Source organism: Aulostomus chinensis, chromosome 5 (assembly GCF_037954235.1).
Source record: "Aulostomus chinensis isolate RoL2024-O1b breed Wild chromosome 5, RoL_Achi_v1.0, whole genome shotgun sequence".
In the NCBI taxonomy this organism is placed as follows: Eukaryota; Metazoa; Chordata; class Actinopteri; order Syngnathiformes; family Aulostomidae; genus Aulostomus; species Aulostomus chinensis.
The window spans coordinates 1497039-1515794 of NC_141324.1; the positions used below are offsets into that span (position 1 = coordinate 1497039).

General features: G+C 48.3%; 1 pseudogene; it reads right to left on the minus strand.

The window, feature by feature from the left end:
- Positions 1-17778: 17778 nt before the first annotated feature.
- Positions 17779-18476, minus strand: LOC147260842 (cellular tumor antigen p53 pseudogene; annotated as a pseudogene).
- Positions 18477-18756: the final 280 nt, after the last annotated feature.

Consider the following 18756-nt stretch of genomic DNA (forward strand, 5'->3'; position numbering starts at 1 on the left):
TTACAAAGAAGCAGGAGACAGCTCATCAAGGTAACAGTCACATTCATCTTACAGTCATTCCCTCCACGGCTCTTGGGCGCTGAAAATGCTGAAACACCAGGACCGCCTCAAGGGAGGAGTGGGACGTGGTCTTCTCATTTTCTGAGATGGGTTGGTTTGTGATCAACTTCCCACACAGGAGATGGAGGACATCACACAGCTGTGCTGGGCAACCAGAAGACTTGTGGAAATAGGGGACGGGTGATCCACCACTTTAGGGTGGTGGACCAAGCCCCCAGGAAGGACCTGAACCCTGACCCTATGGACTGAGGTCTATGCAGGGATGAGGAGGGAGAGCTGGAAGACGATCACACAGCTGTGCTGAGCAACCAGGAGACCTGTGTGGAAATAGGGGACAGTGTGTCCCAGGAAGGACCTGAACCCTGACCCTATGGACTGAGGTCTATGCAGGGATGAGGAGGGAGAGCTGGAAGATGATCACACAGCTGTGCTGAGCAACCAGGAGACCTGTGTGGAAATAGGGGACGGTGTGTCCCAGGAAGGACCTGAACCCTGACCCTATGGACTGAGGTCTATGCAGGGATGAGGAGGGAGAGCTGGAAGACGATCACACAGCTGTGCTGAGCAACCAGGAGACCTGTGTGGAAATAGGGGACGGTGTGTCCCAGGAAGGACATGAACCCTGACCCTATGGACTGAGGTCTATGCAGGGATGAGGACGGAGAGCTGGAAGAAGATCACACAGCTGTGCTGAGCAACCAGGAGACATTTGTGGAAATAGGGGACGGTGTGTCCCAGGAAGGACCTGAACCCTGACCCTATGGACTGAGGTCTGCTTCTCCAGCTCCAAGGTTCTCCACCTTCTTTTCTCAGGCTGCTTGTCATTGCCTGGACCAGGACCCAGAATCTCCATGACGTGCAGACACCATGCTGGTGGTTCAGCTGGGGAACCCTCCTGTCGGCCCCCATGTTTAGGACTTCCTGCGAGAGAGAGATTGGAAGCTTTCCTCTGATGTGTGATAGGTCTGATTTGAAGGAAGGCCAGGGAAAATAACCCAGGGAGCACCATGAAGGTTTGGCTGCTGCTACACCCCTGAACTCAGCTGAACATTGAGGCAGCTCTCACAGGTGCTGTTTGGGCCCAGAAAGTCCAGAATGGACCAGCTTGGTGTCTCTGGAGAGGTCAGACTTCCTCCTTCACATGGAGCCCCAGCTCATTGCTCTAGGATCATGCTAGCTTTTAATCTCAAGAGGAACATGTGGACAACCCCAGACAGAGCCAATGTGCTCCAGTGTGCTGATATCTGGAGGCTTCACCCACTGTGGGACGTGAGACTCAGATGATCCCAGAGTGTGTGACACAAGGAAAAGCTTGGCGTTCTTGAGTGGTGTTTTCAGATGGAGTTCATGCCAAAATTCTACACTGCTGTGATTCCAACTGGCCTTTTTCTATTCATTTGGAGGGAGCAGCTGAGTGTGTCAGCGTCCGGCTGCCTCTCCTCTCACATCGAACACACATGCATTCTCCAGAGCTCAACTCAAGGGTGGAGCAGCAGCCCAACCTTCATGATGCTGCTGTGTTCTTCTCCCTGTCCTTCCTTCAAATCAAACCTCTCACACATCAGTTTTGGACTTTACTGAATGCTGCCCATCTGAAAGTGCAGACCTCCACGTTCCAGTTGGAAGACCCGGATGTACTTGTCACAAATGAATTCATGGCAGCCTGCATCTTCATCTCCAACTTTGTGTCCTTCTCCCTCCTGTATTTACCTGCTCAACCCTTGACAGGCTCCCGCTGCTTCAGCTCAAGATGCCGTCTCAGCTTTGCGGTGGATCGACTCAAGTGCGTCTTTTCTTTCTGAAACGCGGCGGCAAAGTTTGCTCAGAAATGGAAGGTTTTCGCCGTCCTCCTGGACTTTGTCCTAACTCGTTCAAATGACCGTCCGACGCATCCTTGCTGGTTCGTTGAGTCCAGTTCCGTCTTGTCCGTGGGCTCCAACTCCACGCCGCTCCTGCCGCCTCCTCCATGCTGCTTTCTGTTTTGGTGACGCCCGCGGCGGAGCGACGCTGGTGGCTGCGTTGCCAGGTTGGGGTTTTTTCCGTGAAACATTAAGAGGTGTTTAGGGAGTTTTTTCAGGCTGAAATCTGGTACCCCACTGACCGAAGATGAACGAGAGAGCGAACCGTTCCCAGACACCAGATGGAAGGCGTTCACAGTCGCGTTCACTCGGCAGCAGGGCTGTACGTTCATTTCACGTTCCTCCGAAATATGAAGGCCCAACACTGCAAGTGAGTGTGGGAACCAGAGCAGTCTGGTGACCAGTGAATGGTTGAAGTGGAAACAGGCCAGGTTTGAGCCAGACTGAGTTGATGATGAATGAAATGAAGGAATGACAGAAGAGACTGGCTTCTTCAAAAGTCTTGGCTGACTGGTCCAACCACTGACAGGCAACATTTCCATCCTGAAGGAATCAAGTCACTCAGGTTGTGAGGAGGCAAAAGAAAACTTCTTCATGTCTGTCACAGAAGAAGCAAAAGGAACTGGAAAACCCATCTGGCAGAGCAGAAACCAACGAACTGGCAACCAAAGGAACAAAGCAAGGAATCAGAACTTCATGTTAGCAACCAACTGGTGAAACTGCTGCCATCTTGGTACTGAGTTCAAGAACTCCTTCATAGAACCAGCTTCAGGGATCTCACAGCTTTCCACCACCCCAGCGGAATCACTACCCAATCGATAGTTGTCAGTGTTACCATGGTAGCAGAATTTGAAGTCAATGACACGATGAGTGAACTGAATAATTCTACAGGATGAGGAGGAACTGGATCTACATGTCAAGTCAAGTCAGGTTTATTTGTGTGGCACCAGACCCCAACCAAAGTTCTGTCCTGATTCTGTCCAAGTAGAGCAGGTCCAGCACCTCCCTCCTTCAATGAACCTCCACCCAACAATTCTCCATCAGCAGCACATCCTGCAACAGCAGCCACCAGAACCTTCCTTTACCAGCAGGAAGGTGGAGCAGATCCAGGATCGGTGGGGACGGAGAGAGAGCAGGAGAGAAGGACAGAGACAAAGACAGAGAATGAGGAAGACAGAGAGACAGAAGGACAGAGAGGGACAGAGATAAAGAGAGAGAAAGGAGGAGAGACTGATGGACAGAGACAAAGACAGAGAATGGAGGTAGACAGAGACAGAAGGAAAGAGAGGGACAGAGATAAAGAGGGAGAGAAAGGAGGAGAGACTGATGGACAGAGAAAAAGACAGAGAATGGAGGAAGACAGAGAGACAGAAGGAGAGAGAGGGACAGAGATAAAGAGAGAGAGAAAGGAGGAGAGACTGATGGACAGACGAGGACGTGAGCAGGTGGAGCTACGGGTGGCAGCTGGAGCCTCTTCAGGTCTGGAGCCTCCTCCACCAGCACCAGGATCTGGGATGAGGGGAGAAGAAGAGGAGTCAGGAACACGTATGAGGACAGGAGGAGGAGAGAGAAGCCCAGTGCATCATGGGAGATCCCAGCAGTCTGAGCCTATAGCAGCAGATCTTAGGGCCAGCCTCAGCAGCTGCTCTCTGTCACAGTTGAGACACTGAAGACAAAAACTTTCATGGCCACAATATTACTTTGGACCTCTCAATGTTCTGTTTCTGATGCCCTCCCTTCCTGATCCTGAGCTCGTTTAGTCTGGATTTGCGCTCTCGTGATTGTGACAGCTACATGACGCCATCCAACTGGAATCAGTCAGGAGTGGCTGGTGTCCCTCATTCTGGTGGAGTTCTTTGGTGGAAAGGGCGTTCTTGACCGTGATATGGAGGTCTCTGGTGGTGCGGTTCCATTGTGATCAGTCTTCATGGGGCCAGAAATCCCTGCTGCACCCTGCATGCAGAAGTCAAAGCTAGCTAGTGTTGCTCTCAGCTAGCTTGTGCTATTTTGCAAGTTAGCCAGCAAGCTAATGTTGGCTCAGGCTGACATTCTGCTAACGTGGACATTTGCTAACTCATGGACTTCAGCATGTTTCTTATCTTGATAGAAGGAGGCTTCATGCTAACATTAGCAGCTCAGACTGGGAGTGAACCAGGCACCACTGGAACAACACCTCTGACTACAGCTGTTCTCTTTAGCTGAACTTTTCTCAGCAGACATTTTTGTCCACTTTGTACAGCTCACTTCCTTCAGGGAGAACATTTCCAGTGTCTGCCTCATTGTTACGTTCCTTGTGGCCACACAAGGAATAACACAAACAGCCAAGTGGAAAATTATCAGTGCAAGAATTATTTATTTCACAAAAATAGAAGTGACCACAAGAACAAAAGTTGTGTACAAAGTGGGAGGGAAGGTAGGCCGTGAGGGGATTGTGCCAAACAAATTAACTTAACATATCAAAACAAGGCCTAACTGAAATCTTCCTGACACAAGAAACACAAGTAGCAAAAGGCCTGCCCGTCTAACTCATCAAGGTTGTCAAAAACGTACAAGGATGGCACCAACCCATAAACTAGTGTGGTATACAAAAGAAGACTACGTGATGTAAGGTGTGGGGTACCCCAATCTAACCTCAACCGACCACCTCCCACTTCCAAATAAGTTGATCTTACAAAGTGGTTTCTCAGAGTATGTTGCTCAGCAGGCCGCCAGAGAGAGAGAGAGAGACCCAGAACAAAGCAGGGGAGTGGCTGATAAAGAGGCCTCCCTGGAACCAGCCAGGTGGAGGGGCAACCAGGCTCCAATCAACTCTTCTCCCAGATGTCAGGTGGGAGGGCAGAACAGGAAGCAGCCAGCGTCCTCCTGGATCTTTCCTAAGAGCAGGAGAGGGAGGAGGGAAACAAAGAGAGAGGGAGAAACCATGCAGGGGCTCACCTGAGCCCGCTGGGTGACATCACGGCTGCTCGGGAGCTGCGGGGGAGCTGCTAGCGGTGGCTAGGCTAGGTGGCTCCGCACCCGCTAAGGTGGACTGAGCAGCTCCTGAAGGTAAAGGACTAGCGCTAGCTTCCATGGTGCGGAGCCGAGTCTCTAACTCTCTAAGCCTCGCCTCCAGGACTACAAACAAACTACACTTTTTACACGTACCATTAGCACTAAAGGAGGCAGAGGAGTCACTAAACATCTGGCACATGGAGCAGGAGAGGGAGGGAGAGGTGGGGGAGAGGTGGAAAGAGAGAGAGCGGCCATAGCTAGTATGCTAAGGTGAGCTAGTGGACCTGTGGCAAATAGAACAAATAGAACGAGGAATTTCAGAGCAAAGTCCTGCTAAAGACTGAAGTGACAGAAACCTCTGTATTACACCAAAACGTCGTATACAGTGGTGCTTAAAGCGATGAAGTTAGCAGTACACCTGAGGGAGCATTGAGAGAGTGAACAACACAGCGACAGGATTACAGGCAGGAAATGACGTAACACGCTCACCGGTATCGGGTCAGCAGTCAGCCCCACCAATCATCAAGGCTTTCCACTTTAAAGAGAAAGTGATTCCTGGGAATCCTCTTTCCACACACGGTTCTGTCTCTGAGTCCAAGGACGATCATGGGTCATCCATGTGACAGGAAGTAGAGTGAGTTGAAACATGACAGGATCCAGACTGATGTCGTTCCAGATGGGGTCAAAATTAATTCATGTTTAGCCTCGTGCCAGGTACATTTTTGGTTTCTCCCCAGTGTGTGTTCTCATGTGTTCATCCAAATGTCTTCTGTCACTAAATCCTTTGCTGCATGTTGAGCACCTACAGGGATGCCCATCCTCACTGACTTCTGTTTGAGGTTCAGCCCAGGCTGGGGACTGGAATTTTGAAATGTCCCCTGGAACCAGACAACCTGGGGAGGTAAAACCTCCCATCCTAGCCACTCAGATGCAGCAGCAGAAGAAGCTGTCATCCACCCTGACAGTCAGAGCATGGAGTCAAGAAAACATCACCATCTTGTAGTTCCAAACCTCCACCTGTCAGATTCAGCTGCTTCTGATTGTGGGACTTTAAATTTGAACACCATCAATTTGGACAAGGAGTTTTCCTTCCAGTCCAAACATCATCGTCCAGCCTCCAACCAGAGGTCCATCAGTGATCATGGAGCCACAGGTGGAGTCTGGGTTCTTTTCTGGAATGAGACGGCAAAGACAGGCCTGCCAAGTGACATCACTGACATGACTTCAGTCACCTGACCGGATGACTTCAGTCACGTGACCGGATGACTTCAGTCACCTGACCGGATGACTTCAGTCACGTGACTGACATGACTTCAGTCACGTGACCGGATCACTTCAGTCACCTGACCGGATGACTTCAGTCACCTGACTGACATGACTTCAGTCACCTGACCGGATGACTCCAGTCACCTGACCGGATGACTTCAGTCACCTGACCGGATGACTCCAGTCACCTGACCGGATGACTCCAGTCACCTGACCGGATGACTTCAGTCACCTGACCGGATGATTTCAGTCATGTGACTGACATGACTTCACTCACCTGACTGGAGGACACCCAGATAGCAAAGGTCCACTCTTGTGTGTCCTCACTGCTCCACAGGTCTGTCAAATGTTCTGTAAAATAGTTGGACCCAGCAGAGCTGCTAGATTAGGAGTTGATGGAGTCGTTGCAGATACCAGGGTCCAAAGTCCAGCTTGAACCTGGTTTGTGCAGTTCTTTGTCAAGCTAGCAGCCATTCTCTTCACTGCCAAGCTAAAGTGACTTCTGTCAACAAAGGTCAACATACAAAAGGATATTTCTACTGGCAGTTCAAGATTTGGATCAAAGTCCTTTTTCAGAGCTGGAACCTTCCTCTTGTGTCAGCTTTCTGTTCCCATCTCTATGGTAACGGTCGCTTTTGAGCCACGTCTCCAATCAGCTGTCAGATAAACTGAAACAATTTTCTATCCTCCAAGTTGTTTCCATCTCTTGGTGACCTTGTTAGGCTTCCTTATCCATGGAAATACTGGTTTATTATTTTTGTTGTGGGTCTCTGGGTCTTTTTTAGTCCCTAAACCCTGGATTTCTGTTTTGTGACACGTGTGTGTGTTCAGATGCATTTGTGACACGTGTGTGTGTTCAGATTCATGTGTGACACTTGTGTGTGTGTGTTCAGATGCATTTGTGACACGTGTGTGTGTTCAGGTGTATGTGTGACACGTGTGTGTGTGTTCAGATGCATGTGTGACACGTGTGTGTGTTCAGATGCATGTGTGACACGTGTGTGTGTGTTCAGATGCATTTGTGACACGTGTGTGTGTTCAGATGCATGTGTGACACGTGTGTGTGTGTTCAGATGCATTTGTGACACGTGTGTGTGTTCAGATGCATGTGTGACACTTGTGTGTGTGTGTTCAGATGCATGTGTGAGGTGTGTGTGTGTGTGTTCAGATGCATGTGTGAGGTATGTGTGTGTGTGTTCAGATGCATGTGTGAGGTGTGCATGTGTTCAGATGCATGTGTGACGTGTGTGTTCAGATGAATGTGTGACACTTGTGTGTGTGTGTTCAGATGCATGTGTGAGGTGTGTGTGTGTTTAGATGCATGTGTGAGGTGTGTGTATTTAGAAGCATGTGTGAAGTGTGTGTGTTCAGATGCATGTGTGAGGTGTGTGTGTTTAGATGCATGTGTGAGGTGTGTGTGTGTTTAGATGCATGTGTGACACGTGTGTATGTTTAGATGCATGTGTGAGGTGTGTGTATTTAGAAGCATGTGTGAAGTGTGTGTGTTCAGATGCATGTGTGAGGTGTGTGTGTTTAGATGCATGTGTGAGGTGTGTGTGTGTTTAGATGCATGTGTGAGGTGTGTGTGTGTTCAGATGCATGTGTGAGGTGTGTGTGTGTTTAGATGCATGTGTGAGGTGTGTGTGTGTTCAGATGCATGTGTGAGGTGTGTGTGTTTAGATGCATGTGTGAGGTGTGTGTGTGTTTAGATGCATGTGTGAGGTGTGTGTGTGTTCAGATGCATGTGTGTGGTGTGTGTGTGTTCAGATGCATGTGTGACACGTGTGTGTGTTCAGATGCATGTGTGACACGTGTGTGTGTTCAGATGCATGTGTGACACTTGTGTGTGTGTTCAGATGCATGTGTGAGGTGTGTGTGTGTTCAGATGCATGTGTGAGGTGTGTGTATTTAGAAGCATGTGTGAAGTGTGTGTGTTCAGATGCATGTGTGAGGTGTGTGTGTTTAGATGCATGTGTGAGGTGTGTGTGTGTTTAGATGCATGTGTGAGGTGTGTGTGAGTTTAGATGCATGTGTGTGGTGTGTGTGTGTTCAGATGCATGTGTGACACGTGTGTGTGTTCAGATGCATGTGTGACACTTGTGTGTGTGTTCAGATGCATGTGTGAGGTGTGTGTGTGTTCAGATGCATGTGTGAGGTGTGTGTGTGTGTGTTTAGATGCATGTGTAAGGGGTGTGTGTGTTTAGATGCATGTGTGAGGTGTGTGTGTGTGTTCAGATGCATGAATGACACTTGTGTGTATGTGTGTGTGTTCAGATGCATGTGTGACGTGTGTGTGTTTAGATGCATGTGTGACGTGTGTGTGTTTAGATGCATGTGTGAGGTGTGTGTATTTAGAAGCATGTGTGAGGTGTGTGTGTTCAGATGCATGTGTGAGGTGTGTGTGTTTAGATGCATGTGTGACGTGTGTGTGTTTAGATGCATGCGTGAGGTGTGTTTGTGTGTGTTCAGATGCATGTGTGAGGTATGTGTGTGTGTTCAGATGCATGTGTGACACGTGTGTGTGTTCAGATGCATGTGTGAGGTGTGCGTGTGTTCAGATGCATGTGTGACGTGTGTGTGTTCAGATGCATGTGTGACACTTGTGTGTGTGTGTTCAGATGCATGTGTGACACGTGTGTGTGTTTAGATGCATGTGTGATACGTGTGTGTGTTTAGATGCATGAGTGAGGTGTGTGTGTTTAGATGCATGTGTGAGGTGTGTGTGTTTAGATGCATGTGTGAGGTGTGTGTGTTTAGATGCATGTGTGAGGTGTGTGTGTGTGTTCAGATGCATGAATGACACTTGTGTGTATGTGTGTGTGTTCAGATGCATATGTGAGGTGTGTGTGTTCAGATGCATGTGTGACACTTGTGTGTGTGTGTTCAGATGCATGTGTGAGGTTTGTGTGTGTTTAGATGCATGTGTGAGGTGTGTGTGTGTTTAGATGCATGTGTGAGGTGTGTGTGTGTTCAGATGCATGAATGACACTTGTGTGTATGTGTGTGTGTTCAGATGCATATGTGAGGTGTGTGTGTTCAGATGCATGTGTGACACTTGTGTGTGTGTGTTCAGATGCATGTGTGAGGTGTGTGTGTGTTTAGATGCATGTGTGAGGTGTGTGTGTGTTTAGATGCATGTGTGAGGTGTGTGTGTGTTCAGATGCATGAATGACACTTTTGTGTATGTGTGTGTGTTCAGATGCATATGTGAGGTGTGTGTGTTCAGATGCATGTGTGACACTTGTGTGTGTGTGTTCAGATGCATGTGTGAGGTGTGTGTGTGTTCAGATGCATGTGTGAGATGTGTGTGTGTTTAGATGCATGTGTGAGGTGTGTGTGTGTTTAGATGCATGTGTGAGGTGTGTGTGTGTTCAGATGCATGAATGACACTTGTGTGTATGTGTGTGTTCAGATGCATGTGTGACGTGTGTGTTCAGATGCATGTGTGACACTTGTGTGTATGTGTGTGTTTGTTTAGATTCATGTGTGACGTGTGTATGTTCAGATGCATGTGTGACACTTGTGTGTATGTGTGTGTTTGTTTAGATTCATGTGTGACGTGTGTGTGTTCAGATGCATTTGTGACACTTGTGTGTGACGTGTGTGTGTTCAGATGCATGTGTGATGTGTGTGTTCAGATGTATGTGTGACACTTTTGTGTGTGTGTGTTTAGATGCATGTGTGACACGTGTGTGTGTTCAGATACATGTGTGATGTGTGTGTGTTTAGATGCATGTGTGAGGTGTGTGTGTTTAGATGCATGTGTGACACGTGTGTGTGTTCAGATGCATGTGTGATGTGTGTGTTTAGATGCATGTGTGAGGTGTGTGTGTTCAGATGCATGTGTGACACTTTTGTGTGTGTGTGTGTGTGTACTATATGCAGTACTAATCAAGTCCAGCCCTGACTGCTACTTTATCTCCAATGCTAGCTCCACCCACCTCAGGGTGAGGGTGAGGGTCAAAAAATCTCTCTGGATGGCTCCACCCACCTCAGGGTGAGGGTCAAAAAATCTCTTTAGATGGCTCCACCCACCTCAGGGTGAGGGTCAAAAAATTTCTCTTGATGGCTCCACCCACCTCAGGGTGAGGTTGAAAAAATCTCTCTGGATGGCTCCACCCACCTCAGGGTGAGGGTTAGGGTCAAAAAATCTCTCTCGATGGCTCCACCCACCTCAGGGTGAGGGTGAGGATCAAAAAATCTCTCTGGATGGCTCCACCCACCTCAGGATGAGGGTTAGGGTCAAAAAAATCTCTCTGGAATGCTCAACCCACCTCAGGGTGAGGGTTAGGGTCAAAAAATCTCTCTGGATGGCTCCCCCCACCTCAGGGTGAGGGTGAAGGTCAAAAAATCTCTCTGGATGGCTCCACCCACCTCAGGGTGAGGGTCAAAAAATCTCTCTGGATGGCTCCACCCACCTCAGGGTGAGGGTCAAAAAATCTCTCTGGATGGCTCCACCCACCTCAGGGTGAGGGTCAAAAAATCTCTCTGGATGGCTCCACCCACCTCAGGGTGAGGGTCAAAAAATCTCTCTGGATGGCTCCACCCACCTCAGGGTGAGGGTCAAAAAATCTCTCTGGATGGCTCCACCCACCTCAGGGTGAGGGTCAAAAAATCTCTCTGGATGGCTCCACCCACCTCAGGGTGAGGGTCAAAAAATCTCTCTGGATGGCTCCACCCACCTCAGGGTGAAGGTCAAAAAATCTCTCTGGATGGCTCCACCCACCTCAGGGTGAGGGTCAAAAAATCTCTCTGGATGGCTCCACCCACTCGTTCATCTACTCACTGACCAAAAATGCAGTCTAATTCCAGTAAATTTGTGCAGAAGAAATGGTCATTTGTGCTGCTTCTTTGTTCATTTATTTGGTTTAGTTGGTATTTTTGAACGTGTTCTCTTTCAATTCACATTTTGTCCATTACCTTCATCACCAGAGTCTCCATCTCATCACATGACTAAAGTCTGGGTTCTGTGTTGGTGGTAAAATACCCTTCCATGCCCCTCACTGGTCTGCACACAGAAAAGCATATTTGACTGGTTTCAGATCTCTTAGCTTGTTCTCTGTCTCAAAGCAGCTGAGGCAGCTTTCATTGTGTGATTGATGTAAAATATCAATATGGAACAGAACCACTGCAATCAGATGTCAGGACATTTGAAGGAATGTCAGTCTCCTGTTGAAATGTTGCAGTGTGCAGCTGAGGCTCTCTGGCAGTGGCACCAGGAGCCACAATGGCAGAACCTGGCAGAACCTGGACCCCCTCTTTTTAGTTTTTCCTTTTTTATTTTTTAACCCTTTAAATAATAAATGAAATGAAAGACACTTGTTTTGACGAATATATTCATCTGAAAATATGTTTTAAGATTAAGAATTATTATTATTTATCATTATTTTAATAATTACATCAGTGGTTAGTGGCTAGGTCACTATTTATTGTTTGTCCATGAACACACATCTGGAACATCTGGATCGGTCCCTCATAGCTCCAAGTCTGGGTCCACTCCTGCAAACACCGCTGGATGTCTGCCCGGTCAACCGCAGGTGTCCGAGTGTCTGAAGCGGGCAGCTGAAGCACCATTTCAGCCTCTTCCTCTGCCGAAAAATCCCTTCCTGGCCATCTTTTCTCGCTCTGCCACGTTCACGGCTTCAAGGACTACAGCGCTGCTTTACACAGCCAAGCTAACTTGACGCACGCCGGTGCGCAAGCCTCCTGTTGGTGCCCATGAAACCTGATCCCCTCATGCTCGGTACCGTTTTTTTCGTCTGTTTATTGGCTAAAAGAATATCTACCTGATATTCTGAAATAATCTCATAGGCTGGTGTCAAGTGTCAATCGAGTGATGCATGGTCCGCTCTGTAAACTGGGGTCTGGTTGGGGTTTCAGCCCTGCGGCTCAACAAGCCAGGCCCTGATTGGCTCAGCCTGCTACTGACGTGTTCAGCAGACCGTCACCGAGACTGAGAAGGAGTGTCGTGGAGATCGGAGCAACACTGGCTGCTAGCTACAGGGAGGGACAGGGGGACGTTAGCATGGCGACCGAGGAGTGGAGTGGTGCCAGCACTCCAGTGACACACTGAAGATGAGAGTTCAGCAGGGAGACAGTAAATTCTACTGCGTGGAGTCTTACAGATTAAGTTCATGCCGATAGTTTGAAGGTGATGACGTTGGGAGCATGAAGGTAGTTTGTGGGTGTTGCTTGCCGGTTGCCTAGCAACATTTTAACTCAGCTCCAGCTACAAGTAACGTTATTCATCGTGATTGGGTGTTTCTCAGTCGTTACACCACCAGGTTTCGAATGAGGTACAACATGATCGGATACATTGTTGCCGCTAAAATCCGTCCTCTTCGGACGTTGTTTACGAGCTGTACCGCCACCGGTACAGCGCTGCTTCAGAGGTTAAAGTCAAGTTCCATGTGTGGGCCATGTTCCATGATATTTTTAGAATATGCTGCGGGCCAATTAAAATCGGACCACAGTGGGCCCGCGGGCCGTAGTTTGGACACCCCTGTTCTAGAATCATCTATATTTGGCCTTCATCTGACAGGATGACTTTCTTTTCCCAATGATTCCATTGATAGTAAGTAAGGAAAGGAAGTACAATTGTATTTGTATAGCGCTCTTCGCAGTACTAATACACAGAGTGCTTCACAGTAAAAACAGACAGAACAGAAACAGCCAGGTGACTGACATCACCGACGTAACACAAAACAACATCAGTAATAAAAGCACAGCTCTGTGACAGAGGCCGTCTGACATTGGGTGAGAGTGCATTTTCACCAGCAATGAATAAGACGACCATCCAGCTGTGCAAATGAAAAATAATGGAAAAACTACTATTAAAACATTTGACATATCATTTTTGGGGTTTAATTTCTTTTTGATGAATAAAGATAAAAATAGATATTGTTTTCTGTCATGGTGGGGGGCTCCACCACCCACCCCCCATGGACTATGAAACTACAACCCCCTCCTCTTTTTATATCCATGAACTAAATACACTGCCTCAAGGCACCACTACAGCCTAGGACCTGTGAGGGACAGACCCAGGACGCTACCACCTGGACAAGCACTGTGCAGACCCGGCTACAAATCCAGACCTGTTCCCAACACCCAACTGGATCCACCAGGAAGTACGGTCACCAACAAACGTACAGATCTGGCCGTCTAGAATTTCCCCTGCCATCCGGCTGCCATCCGGCTGCCAGTCGGTCTCCAGCCAGTTTCCAGCCACTGGGAGTCCCCCCCCTCCTCCTGGGGGTGTGCCCTGAATCCACTACGATCACGCCCATTTCTTCAATTGCAGGGTGTCACCAGAAGATTTTTACTCTGCTGCATTCATCTTCTGCTTTAGTTTTGCTTTAATACATATTTTCGATCTGCAAATACATAATCCCTGATTTGTCTCTTACAGGATACTGCATGCCTACATAAATGTGTTCCAGTCCCTCCAGGATTTAGGAGTTTTTGTGATTGTGCGATCAAAAAAGCTTGATTTTGCAGCGGCTTCTCCCAAAAATTGCGCTATAATTTGTGAGGCTTCACTGTATGTGAGTTTTTGCAGTAAAATTGTGTCGATTGGCAAAAATTGCAGTTCAATAAAAAATGCAATTTTAAGAGAACAAACTAATGTCAAAAAGTCGTACATCATCACTTTCTTTATAATAAGCGTACCTCAAACTACAGAACCAGTCGAGAATATTTAGTTCTCTTCTTTTTCTAAGTTTGTTTACGTGGAGTTTGCTTTTCAGTTATCACCAAAAATGATGATGTAATTCTACTTGACATGCGCTGGAACAGAGACGGAGCTGCAGCAGAGCTGCTGGAGACCTCCTGTCCCTCTCATGTTGTGTATTTTCTGATCGGTGGCACATTCGCAGATACGGACACTACAACCCTTTAGATGACATTAAAACACTCATGTGATACTGGTTCGACTGTCTACTTCCCCTCTCGTGCTCGTGCCAGCATGAGCAGTGGGAGAGTTGCGCCGGTTCTGCATGTCTGCTGTCATCTGGAGATTCCGAGGCTTGCCAGTGATTTACACAACAGGCGCGCGGCTCTCTGCAAAAATAGACCATGAGACGGCCAGCAGACAGTCATATTAGTGTTGGTTCTCTGCATTGGCCTCTTTCAGTGGCCACACTCTGGAACAATGTGGGGCTGGGAACCTGTTTGGCTGGCCAGCACCCATTGAGCGAGAACAAGAGGATACACTCTGATGCTAATGATGACCTTTCAGCCTTTAAGCTGTTTTAGGAAAAAGAAAAACACACACGCAGAAGATTCTTTTGTGAATTATGTGTTTAACTGTGGAAAACGCAGGGACTGCAACATTACATTTGTCCAGTTTTTTATTGGACAGAATTTATTTTTACGAACAAAAGAAAGCTTTTTAGTTCCTGAAAGTCTAAACATGTCTATCAATATAGAATACATCCATACTGCAACATTACATTGACCCATAACCCTTTTTCAACAACAAGAGACACAAACAAAGTCATGGAAGAGGCTGCAGTGATTCCTCACATGAAAAGATCTTCCTCACAAACTCGTCCTCGTTCATTGTGGTGTGAGGGACGTTTTCCTGTTCACGTCAGAGGATCCCCACGGGCACGTCACTGTACGAACCTCCCTCATCATCAACGTCCTGAAAGAAGGAGCAGGGCATGATCACGTTACCATGACAACACAGCGCTACAAACAGCCTCAGTAAGTACAAACACAGCCCACATGTCCGCCCTGTTCAGTGTCCACCCACTGCCCAGTGCAGACACCGCTACACTCAGGACAGGTGGAAGGAGTTTGCCTCCTCCAGACTTCCAGCTGAGTGGACGCGGAGTCCGGTCATCAAACTGGTGCTTTGAGCGGTGGATGTCCGCTTCGAGTCGAGTCGAGTGTTTGTTTGTTTGTGTCAACCAAAAGCGGACGGTCGCCGGACATGTCGGACCAAAGCGCAGTTATGAGTGGGCAGACACCACGTACTCTCACTGGGTCCCACAATGTAGACCCCCTTAGCAAGTCAGCTGCCAACTTACCGGGACGACTGCTGGTCCGTGGTCCGTGGTGGAGCTAACTAGTTCTGGTGTCTGGCTCAGCTCAGCTTGCATTAGCTGTCTGGGAGCAACATACAAGTTACCTGGTTAGCTACCTTGCTAATAGCAAACTAAGCTAACGCTAGCAGTCGGGACTGCAACGGCATGCAACCAGTAACGTTCCCAGGTTCAAACTTACCGTTTGGTGGCTGAACTCAGGTCTTTCACCGGTGGTTCCAACGTGGGTCCAACAACCTGCGTGCTAGGACCTCAGCTACCACAGCTGAATTCCGTGTCTTTGTTCTGTCCCGTGTCTTCTCTGATTCAAAAAGCCCAGAGCTCACAAACGCCACCACTCTGTCCAAACTGGTATAAACTAAATTTTTGGCAAAATCTGAGGATACTGAGTTGTCTGAGCTCAGTCACATGAGTACAATAAGATAGGCTGTTAAAAAGTACAGTTTACTCAGACTTCAAAATTAATGTAAAGAAAAGACAGGTGTTTAAGTAATACAAATTCAGTTTGTTTGAGTAGAAACTATTGATAGGACTTGAAAATACATGAAGAGGTTAATGTATACATTAAATGCTGCAGGCATAGGACAGTAGAGCCGCTGTCTTCAGACACGGTAACCGCTTATGATGACTGCTCCTCCTGGTGGACTGATCAAGCAGTGCAGGTAATTTCCACAAACGGCGCTTAGGGGCTTTATGGGTCGCCCCGCGCCAATGACGTATTCCCGGGGATCTCATCGCAGTCACGGACCTGCCTACTGCCGAGCAGGGACCCGTCACGGACCGGTCAGGGCCCCAGCACGAGATTGCGCGAAATTCTAGGCGACCAGATCTGTAGGTGCTAAAAGGGACTGCCAAAGATCCTCTCAACCCTCTGCCTCTGGATGTCATTCCTGACCCAGTTGGAAACCCTAAGCCTCCTAAATCCTTGGTTAGACATTCCCCTTTGTGTTCCAGCGTGATGAAAATGAAGCCAGTGTTTCATTAATATCTGTCTTTTTCAGTTCTTCCAATACGTTTCTCCTGGTTCTTGCCGCCTCAAGCAGCTACATTGAAACATTACAGCTCAATTCTCACTCAGTCACAAGTTATCACGATAAAGTGGCATATAATCCTCGAACATGTGTTAGGGTTAGGTTAAGGGAGTGATGAAGGTATAAAGTAAGAGTACCAGGGTTAGGGCGTCTGGTCAGGTCAGGTCTGAGCTCCTCCCCAAGCGGGGAAGAGAGGCGCACGGTCCTTCCAACCCTCATCCCCACCATCCCCCAGTCCCCTGGAGGCCCACGGGCACGCTGGCGTCTCCTGCCATAACGCACCGTGGTCCACCCATCCTCCATGTTGTTTGTTTGTATTTTTCTTTTTTTTTCAGGCTGATGGGTGGGAGTAGACACATTGGAGCTGGATGGGGTGGACAGAACAGGTGTCCAGTGACTGCTCTGGAAAGGAGAGGAGCTACAGGGGAGGCTGCCAGGGTGGGACGCACTGAGCTTCAACCCCAGCAGTGAAGCACCAAAGTTTTCATCCAGGAGGAGCTTTTCAAGTTCCTCAGTGGTCAGCTTGTCCACATTAGTATCCCCGAATGTGTTCTTCTCTGCATGTTTCTTGGTCTCGGAAAGACAATGAGGTCCTTTTCTGGTCTACTAGCAGAGGGTGTAGGTTGAGGAGCAGTAACGGTAGACTTGGACAGTTTTGGTTTTGAGGATGAGGATGCTCCAGAGGAAGACGGGTATGTTGAAGCTGAAACAGTCTGTCTCTTCTCCCTTTGCAGTTTTGCTAGAGCTTCTTCCTCCATGCGCAGGGCTTCCTCTCTCCCAACAATCCCCTTTGGCTGGGGGACATCCAGCTTCAACCACTACCACTTGATATCTGGGCCATTCTGCCAACTGCAGGGTGCCGTGAACATGACAGCCTTAGGGTCAGGTATCAGGTATGAGGTATCAGGTTGGGATGTGGATTTGAAATTCCCCATTCAAGCGAATGGGAGCGAGTGAAAATATGACAAAGTGTTTAGGGGAAGAAGTAGGGAACCTGTCCCTCCTCCCGTAGGAGGTATAGGATGCACGGTCCATCCCACCTCTACCACCTCCATAATCCTGACCCCCTTTGGGGTGTACGGTTCTGGACAACAGGACAACAGTCCAACCGTCCCCCATTGTTTGTGTGTATGTGCTTCCATTTCTTAAATTGTTTGTTTTTTTATCCAAAAAATGACATTTTTCTTCAAAAATGAAATCAAAATGTTTGTCAATGAAATAAAGTTGTTGTCTTTTGTCTTTTTTTCATATGTATATGTTTTTTTTAATTGACAAATGAAATGACTGAAACGGAGGTTTTCTTTTATGCTTGTAAATAAAAACCACTCCTAAACTAGGAAGGACAAAAAAACTCAAAGCGCTCTCCCAAAAATAGGAAGGATCAAAAACAATATTTATGTTTTTATTTATTAGTTCTGTCTATACATCTTTTTAACATCAGCAACTAAGGAAGGTGTGCCAGCTAAAAACAAAAGAAACGTTTCGACCCGTCCCGGGTGTTCATCAGGTTCGGCACACAGAGAACTACCGTGGCTCCCTTGCAGTAGAAGTGGAGCATGAGATGTGATCTCCTTGCTGTCCAAAAGAAGAGTGGTTTTCTTTTTTCTCTTTTCTTTTCTTCTTGTCTTCCAAATACTGAGCCCTCTCGCTCCCCTCCATCCTGATCAGATGGCTGAGAAGCTCCGCCGCGTCCTCCTTCTGGTGATGGGGGCATCGGCGCACCACGTCGGACACGTGCTCCGTGTTCTGATACACGGCGGTTGCTCTGAGCGCGGCGCCCCGGGGGGGGCTCCTTGCTGACCAGCGCCTCCACGGGGCTGGTCTTGGCAAGCTGGCAGTAGTTTGTTGAGCAGCTCTGAAAAAGTGAAGTTGACCGACTTGGCCGTGCCGGTCTGCTGGAAGTGCAGCTGAAAGCCGTGTTCTCCCGGATGGTCCGTGGTGACGGGGACAGTGGGGGTCAGGGGGGAAACGCCATCTCGGGTGGACGCGCTATCTCGGGTGGAGACTTCAGGAAGCAGCTCAAACAGTTTCTCGTCAAAGTTTTTGGCCAGTGCCTCATCACTGATGTTCGGCATCTCCATGTTTCCAGCGTCGGGCCTCCCCTCCGCAGCCACAGGGGGAATTGTGCTGATGGAGGCGGTTACCACGCTCTCCCACAATTCAGTGAAGGAGTCAGGCAGGCCCTGGCTCAGAGGCAGACTGTTGTACCCTTGCTCTTCCATCCTTTATTCCCCTCTTTTCCCAGGTGAGAGAAAAAAAGTCAGGAAGAGCCGATCACTCCTAAACTAGGAGGAAAAATATCCAAAAAAGTAAAAAAGGTGTGCCAACAAAAACAACGTTTCGACCTGTACTGGGTCCTCCTCAGGTTCGGCACACAAAAAACCGACTGGCTCGCTTGCAAGGGCAGTGTAGCAAGAGCTGTTTTCCCTTCGCTGTCCTTTTTGTCAGAGCAGACTACACGCTCCTCGATCTTGGTTCTGGACTGGACCTGATCTTTGCATA